Here is a 7,547-nt window from a genome sequence, read left to right as displayed (position 1 = left end):
AGTTTGGTGACAAAACAGATGCCACTGTGCTCATCACACACCCAAACATGCGCTAACTGCTGGGGAGGAAGGGATGGCATTTCTGTGAGAGCAAAGATGCCTGAGTGAGCGAACCAGATCACGTGGCCTGTGAGCTTTGGAGAATGGTAAAAAAAAAAAAACCAGCAGTACAGATAGTGCGATCTTTGGGGCAAAGCTTTATGAAGCAGGAAGCATTTTTTTAAAATCAGGATTTCTCTGTGTTACCCTGGTTGTCCTGAACTCACTTTTTAGACCAGGCTGGCCTTGAACTCACAGAGATCCACCTGCCTCTGCCTCCCAAGTGCTAGGAGGCACTCCCAAGTACAAACCACCACTGCCTGCCTAGGAAGTATATTTTTAAACCTCTCAAACCCCTACCCACCCATCCCACCCCCCAAGAAATAAAGAAAGCAAACCAAGAAGAAAAGTTCAGGCTTGAGTCTGCAGATGTTTGTGAGACAGAGGCCAGCCTTGTCTCCAGACTGACACAGTGAGCCCAAGTCAGCCAGAGCGACTTAATGAGATCCTGTTTCAAAAAGGGGAGGAGGGTCAGCAACACAGTAAGTTTGAGGCCGGCCTGGGCTATTTGGAATCTTGCCACAAACAAACAAACAAAGAAGAAAAGAGCAATAAGGTAGCTCAGGAGGCAAAGGTGCCTGCCATGCAAGTCTGGCAGCCCATGCTAAGATGGAAGGAGAGAAGTGACTCTATTTAACGTTCTCCTCTGGCCCCAACATGTCCCCTGAGGCACACAAGCCCCCCACACACATCATGAGCATGCATATGTATGGCAGTAATTTAGAAATAAGTAAATCTCTCCCTCCTCACAATAAGCAACATGAAGAGTTCAAATCTGATAAGAAACTAATATCCAGATATATCCAAGAAACTGAGGGACAAAAAAAAAATTGTGATTTGAAAAGGGGGCTAACCGTATTACCACCAAGCTTTTGGATCAACTGAGAGACCTCTTGTTAATGAATTAGGTCAAGAGTGACCAAAGAAGACAAGAAGACTCCTGGCTTTCCAAACACATGTGCATGCACGTGTACCCATACACCTGCACAGATACATGCACATGAGAACAGGTGAGGAGAGGGCAGCACTATTGTTGTTTGCTTGTTTGTTTTTTGGGTTTTTTTTTTTTTTTCAGACAGGGTTTCTCTGTGTAGCCCTGGCTGTCCTGGACTCACTTTGTAGACCAGGCTGGCCTCGAACTCACAGCGATCCGCCTGCCTCTGCCTCCCAAGTGCTGGGATTAAAGGCGTGCGCCACCACGCCCGGCTAGGGGAACTTTAATACACCATCCTTTCCTGGGAATATAAATTAGCGCGGCTATTATGGGGAGTGAACGAGAAGAAACGGAGTCTGTGAAAGTGGGTGGATTTGAACTGCAGCTATGTGGAGAGGTGGGAATGTTGCGAGTCCAGGGCCTTATTATAATTTATCTTGGGTCAAATTTAACCCCCTAAGTAGCCATCCCTTGCTCACCTTTGTGTCAGACCTAGCATCCTGTGATGAACAGATAAAACTCTTTCCTAGTCTATTTAACTTAGCAGACCACTAGCTTCCACCACCCAAATTCCCTTTAACTGGAATTCTGTACGCACTAAGGTTCACGATAATAGAACGCAGAACCAAACTGGATGAGCCTCAGTAGGAAGACATAGATCAAAGAAGTCTGTAACTTACCATCAGTGGAGGGGGGCTACGCCCAAGAATAAATTAATTAATTAACAAATATTATCATCTGTGTAGCTGTATTAACCTCGTGCCTCTGACGTGCCCAGCTGTAGCCCAGCTAGCCTCTGTGAGGACGTTCTCGAATGCCCATCTGATTTCTGAGCTACTCGCTGTTCTAAGAGTGCCAGAAGCAACCTAGCCACTCCAACCAGACTGACTTCCAGTACAGTGAGCCTGTTTCTTCACAGGTCACCAAGCGACACCTGCCTCGCATGGATGCTGAGTGGGCTCAGATCCCCAGGAGCTGCAGTTACAGATAACTGTGAAATGCTCGGTACGGGTGCCAGGTACCAATCTGCATCCTCGGCCAGAACAGTACGTGCTCTTGCATGCTTCTAAATCATCTCCCCATTAGCTTGGCTGTTTTGATGCCTGGACTGATTCTGGTCCCTAACTATTGCCCTGCTGCCACAGCATTGACAGACAGGAGAGAGCTATGGTGGTGAAAATGAAGTTTGGAAGGGTTTTTCTATGCTTTTGCTGTCCTCCATCTGGATGAAAGTGTAAAACTTGAAATGGTTGAGATTTTGGATCCCCATTCCTGGCACACACAGAGAATTAAAAAGTATGCATTGGCCAGGTGGGGTGGCACATGCTTATAATCCCAGGTACAGGGGAGGCTACCAGGATTCAGGTCAGTCTGAGCATCCAGAAGAGATCCTTTCTGAAAATAAAAGGAAAACAGAGTTGGGCTTGTCAGCTCAGTGGTAGGTCACGTGCCTAATATAAATGAGACCCTGGGTTTGATCACTGATACAGTAAGAGACCAAAGCAAACTCAGAACAAAACCAAAAAAAAAAAAAAAAATCCAAGTGCAGGCCAGGCATGGTGGTGCACACCTTTAAACCCAGCACTCAAGAGGCAGAAGGCAGTGGATCTTTGTGAGTTTAAGGCCAGCTTGGTCTACGGAGTGAATTCCAGGACAGTTAGAGCTACACAGAGAATCCTTGTCTCAAAAAAACCAAAACCAGGAGGGAAAAAAAAAAGAGCCCACTGTATGTTGGCTAACAGACTCAAACTGTGTGGAGGTACATCCCCCATACAAAACCTTGACTTTGTGGGCTTATCCAGTAGACTTGGCTCTGGGGAAAAAATTGAGAAAGTCAATGATGTTAAATTGTTAAATGAATAAATAAATTTTATTTATTTTTAATTTTATGACTACAGGTAAGTAAACTGTATGTATGTGCACACATATGTGCCTGATACTCCTAAAAGTCATTGGGTCCTCTGGAGCTGGAGTTATAGGTAGTTATGAACCACCGAATGAGTGCTGGGAATAAAACCTAAATCATCTAAAAGAGCAGCCCATGCTCCCCCCCCCTTCGAGACAGGGTTTCTCTGTGTAACCTTGACTGTTTTGGACTCGCTTTGTAGACCAGGTTGACCTTGAACTCACAGAGATTTACCTGCCTCTGCCTCCCAAGTGCTGGGATTAAAGGCGTGCGCCACCACCGCCCGGCTGCAGCCCATGCTCTTAACTGCTGGGACATCACTCTATCTCATTTAGCAGGATGAGGGTCGTGGCAGTGGCAACACATCCCTGGCTCCCAGTGAAGATGACACAGGGACAGGTGGGTCTCTTTGGGTTCAAAGCCAGCTTGGCCTACGAAGTGAGTTTCAGGCTAGCTAGGGCTACACAGTGTTACCCATGTCAAAAAACAAACAAACACAAAAAATAAAATAAAATAAATTAATAATAATAAATCAAATCAAAAGAAGGAATTGCTTTGGGCAGGGTCCCTTCACCCCTGAAGCTGAGTGACGTAGGGCCTAGTACAGAACTTATGTTCTCCATTCTGCTTTCTCTGTGTTTATTTTTTTTTTAATCCCCCAGATAGTACTACCTCAGCAACAAAGGGCTAAGTAAAGCGGGTGCTTCTCAAAGGCTGAAAACCTGGAGGAAAGAACACAGGGTTTCTTCTTCTTGGAAGCCTAAGAAATGGCTCCTTCCTAACTCAATGGGTTAGAATTCCAGCCTGAGACAGCTACAGGGGTCAGGCAGGGTACAGCTGGTGCGCTGACTGGCCCAGGTCTAGCCTGGGCTACATTGCTGCAGGTAGCCCTGGAGAAATGAAGCTCCTTCAGGAACTCCTGGATAAAAAGGTAGGTAGGATAACCAGGCACATTTATCCGGGGATGCTTTGAGAGGGACAATGGCATCCTTTCTCGAGAGGCAGCCTCTCACATGGGGAGAGCGTGGACCATGGCGAAGAGCACTTGGTTCCAACACTGGCCTTCCCCATTAAGAGCGGGTGACCTTGACAAATTATCAAATTTCTCTGTGTAGATGGGGAGCTATCAGCCTCCCCCTCCCGAGAACCTTGTGACACAAAATTGATTTAATGTGCTTGGAACATCAACTGGCATGGGACAAGGTCTAGATAAGTCCTTGACATTATCGTGACCCTCCAATTTGGTAACAGTGCTGATAGGGTAATGATTACACAGCAAGTCCCCGGGACATGCGTGAATGCTTGGATAAAGACGTGTTGCTTAAAACAAAGACCAGCTCCAGCAAGGGAGGCAGGGCTTCGGGGAGCCAAGCAGATTCCGGAAGAGCCTGGCCTAGACTGACTGGAAAACGGCCTGTTCCATCATCTCTTCTGTTCTCCCAAACCCAGTCAGCAGCTTCCAAGTCCTCCCAATGGCAGGGTCAAGTTTGGTTTGGTTTGAAGTTGGTTTAAGAGTTTCAAGGACAGCTGATGAAGGGGGCGGCACTTTAATGAGCCATCCAAGATGGCGTTTGATTCACAAACACCGCTCTAGAGCTCAGGGCTCTAAGTTGGCAGTTTTTTTCCCAGTCTGTGTTCTATGATACGATGCGCTGATTAATAAACGGTTGGCCGCTCTGCACAGCTGTTTCACTAATACAACGCACAGCTGGATGGAAACCGTGGGCTGCGACTGAACGTTTGCTATAATGAAGTGTTGAATTGTCTTTCTGAATGGGACATTTTAAAGCCCAGGCCTCAAACATGGTAATTAGGCCTAAGACACAAAAGACGATTGTGTTCCTGGCTGTCATTTCAAAACTGAAATGCTGAATTCTCTGTGCCTGTGTCCTGGTGTGTTGTTAGGCACGTTTTTTATCATATGAAGGTAACACAAATATTTTTTTCTTTCTTTTTTTTTTTTAAACTTTCGAGACACAGTTGCTCTGGGTAACAGACCTGGTTGACCTGGACTCACTTTGTAGGCCAGGCTGGCCTCAAACTCACAGAGGCCTGCCTCTGTCTCCCAAGTGCTGGGACTGAAGGCAGATGTCACCATGACCAAATCTTTTCTTTCCCCCTAACATTATATATTAAAAATATCATGGTTCAAAAAAAAAAGGTAATAAAACAACAATATATATGGGTTCTTGTGCACAAAAACCCACTGCTCACATCCAAGTATCACCCACGACTCCCCTCTGAACTCTGGAACAATTTTAAAAGAAAGATGGTGGTTTTCCTCTTCAAGAGCCGAGGAAACATCCTTCAGTCTTTATGGACCTTGAAAAAGGGTGATCCTTTCCCTCCCTCAGTCTCTGCTCCTCCAGGCCCTGGCCCACCTGGGCAGACAAGGAGCTGGCAGGTAGAAAGTGCCAGCAGCCCTGGGGGTTGTGGGGGGGGGCGCATATCAGGTATGGCTGTTACTCTTGCCTCTGTTTGGACAGTGGGATGAGTAGGAAGGTCAGCGGGCAGCTCGTGGCCCTTGGTAAGGTGATTGGCCAGGGCAAACGCCTCCTCATCCAATAGGCCATCTTTGTCCACATCAGGCGGCTTCCAGATCTTCTCCAGCACTGTGTTGGGCAGCTTGGACTTCGCCGTCTCCTTCTTTGCGTTATCGCCATTGGCAGGAGACAGTGTGTAGAAGATCTTATCATAAGTGGGCTTGTCCTTGCCAACCACCCACTCAACACCATCAATGCCCTCGCCAGCCCCCTCACCAGCCCCCTCGCCGTAGCCATGCCCAATGGATCCATTCATGGTGCCATCAAAAAAAGCACCATCCGTCACGGCCTGTGAGGGCATCGGGGACTCCTCCTGGCGCACCATTCCCATCAGCCGGGCTACGTCATTGACCAGCATGTCACCCACTGCATCCAGCAGCTTGGGTTTCAAGGCCTGGAACTTGCTGACGTGGTGGATCTGCAGGAGTTCCTGCATCCTGCGCAGGCTTGGATGGTCACTGGCGGAGATCTGGTGCTCCCACTCAAGTTTCTGGTAGATCTCTCCCCAGTTGCTCACCAGCTCTTCTTGCTCTCTTTCCTAGAGACTGTGGGCGTCTCCTTCTTGAGGGAGCTGATGGCTTAAGCACGGGCCTGCTTGATCAGGTCACTGAGCTTCCTAAGGGCGGCATTTCCAGGTAGAGACTGGATATCTTGGAAGAAGTCTTCCTCCTCTGCCTTGAAGAGCTTCCAGTTGTTAGGGATGAGATGTCGGTGTGACCAAGAGGAGTCAATGTAGACACGGACTACCTCAGCGGGGGTTGGGGGGTGTTGATGACCTTCCCCAGAGACCTCACGAGAGCGCTACACGCTCGCTTCAGGGGCTGCATTTCAATTTGGTCAGCTTCGTTCAGCACCTCACGGATCTTGCCCTGGTGATTTCTGAGGGCCTTGACTTCTGAGAACTCATCTGAGATGCCCAGCCTGTGGGTGTGGAAGAGCAGGGTGATGTGGTCCACATGCTCAGCAAACCACTCGAAGACAGCCGCAAAGTCATAATAACCTCGGCTGATGTGCTGCTTCTCTCTGGACAGGACCCTGGGAGCGTCAATGCTGCTGATGCTGTCCAGGACCTGGTTGGGCAACTGTGCACACATGAATCTGTTGAGGAAGGTGTTGCCGAAGGCATTGAGCTTGCGGAAGGGGTGTCGTGGGTCCTCAATGAGAGCGTTGCCCAAGCCCTATGTGTGGCGCTGCATGACCGCGATGAAGGAGTCAGTAATGGGCTCCAGCCCAGTGTGCATCCCCAGGAAGTCTGCTCGATCAGGTGGCACATGAAGGAGGCCTTGCCGGTGCTGTACTGGCCCACCAGGAGTACCATGGGCTTATGGCAGCGTTAGGGTTCCTCCAGGGCCAACAGCTTCTGCGTGGACATCGGCTGCAGCCCCTTACCTGCTGTCTGGAAGAGCTCCAGCTTCTTGGGATGGCCATCTTTGCTCACTCAGCTCAATGAACATGCTGCCAGAGACCCAGCTGGCTGCTGTGGGAGGGAGCAGCGACTGAGAGGGACAAGGGCATGCCCAACTCTTCCTCCTCCTCCTCCTCCTCTTCCTCCTCCTCCTCCTCCTTCTCCTCCTCCTGTTCCTCCTCCTCCTCCTTTTCCTCCTCCTTTTCCTTTTGTGTGTTCTGTGGGAGGTGGCATGTGTGCGCGCACGTGCGTATGCGAGTGCACATGCAAGCACGCATGTAAGCAAGAAGTCAACCTTGGGTGTTGTCTCTTAAGACTTGCCTATCTTGTTTTAATTTTAAATATTACTTAACAGCAATCTGTGACTTGAAGATTAGGTTAGGCTAGTTGGCCAGCAAGCCCCAGAGTTCCTCCTGTCTCCACCTTCTCAGTGTTGACATTACAAATGCATGCTACCACACCCAGCTTTTTTTTTTTTTTTTAACCAATATATTTATTGTGTGTGTTTGGGTCTTTTACCTCCAAGTGTGTCTGTGCACCATTGCCTGCTTGGTGCCTTCAGAGGCCAGAAGAGGCTCCTGGGTCCCTGGTACCAGAGTTACTTACTGATGCTTGTGAGCTGTCCTGTGGGTGCTGGGAACTGAACCTTGGGTCACCTGG

At 48.7% G+C, this 7,547-nt stretch overlaps 1 pseudogene; it reads right to left on the bottom strand.

Annotated features, from left to right (window-relative positions):
- Window positions 1-5,246: 5,246 nt before the first annotated feature.
- Window positions 5,247-6,984, bottom strand: LOC127209657 (EH domain-containing protein 1-like; annotated as a pseudogene).
- Window positions 6,985-7,547: the final 563 nt, after the last annotated feature.

This window comes from Acomys russatus, chromosome 26 (assembly GCF_903995435.1).
Source record: "Acomys russatus chromosome 26, mAcoRus1.1, whole genome shotgun sequence".
NCBI classification, from domain to species: domain Eukaryota; kingdom Metazoa; phylum Chordata; class Mammalia; order Rodentia; family Muridae; genus Acomys; species Acomys russatus.
Note: the sequence above shows the minus strand (reverse complement) of the source record. Positions and strands in the feature narration are given on the sequence as shown.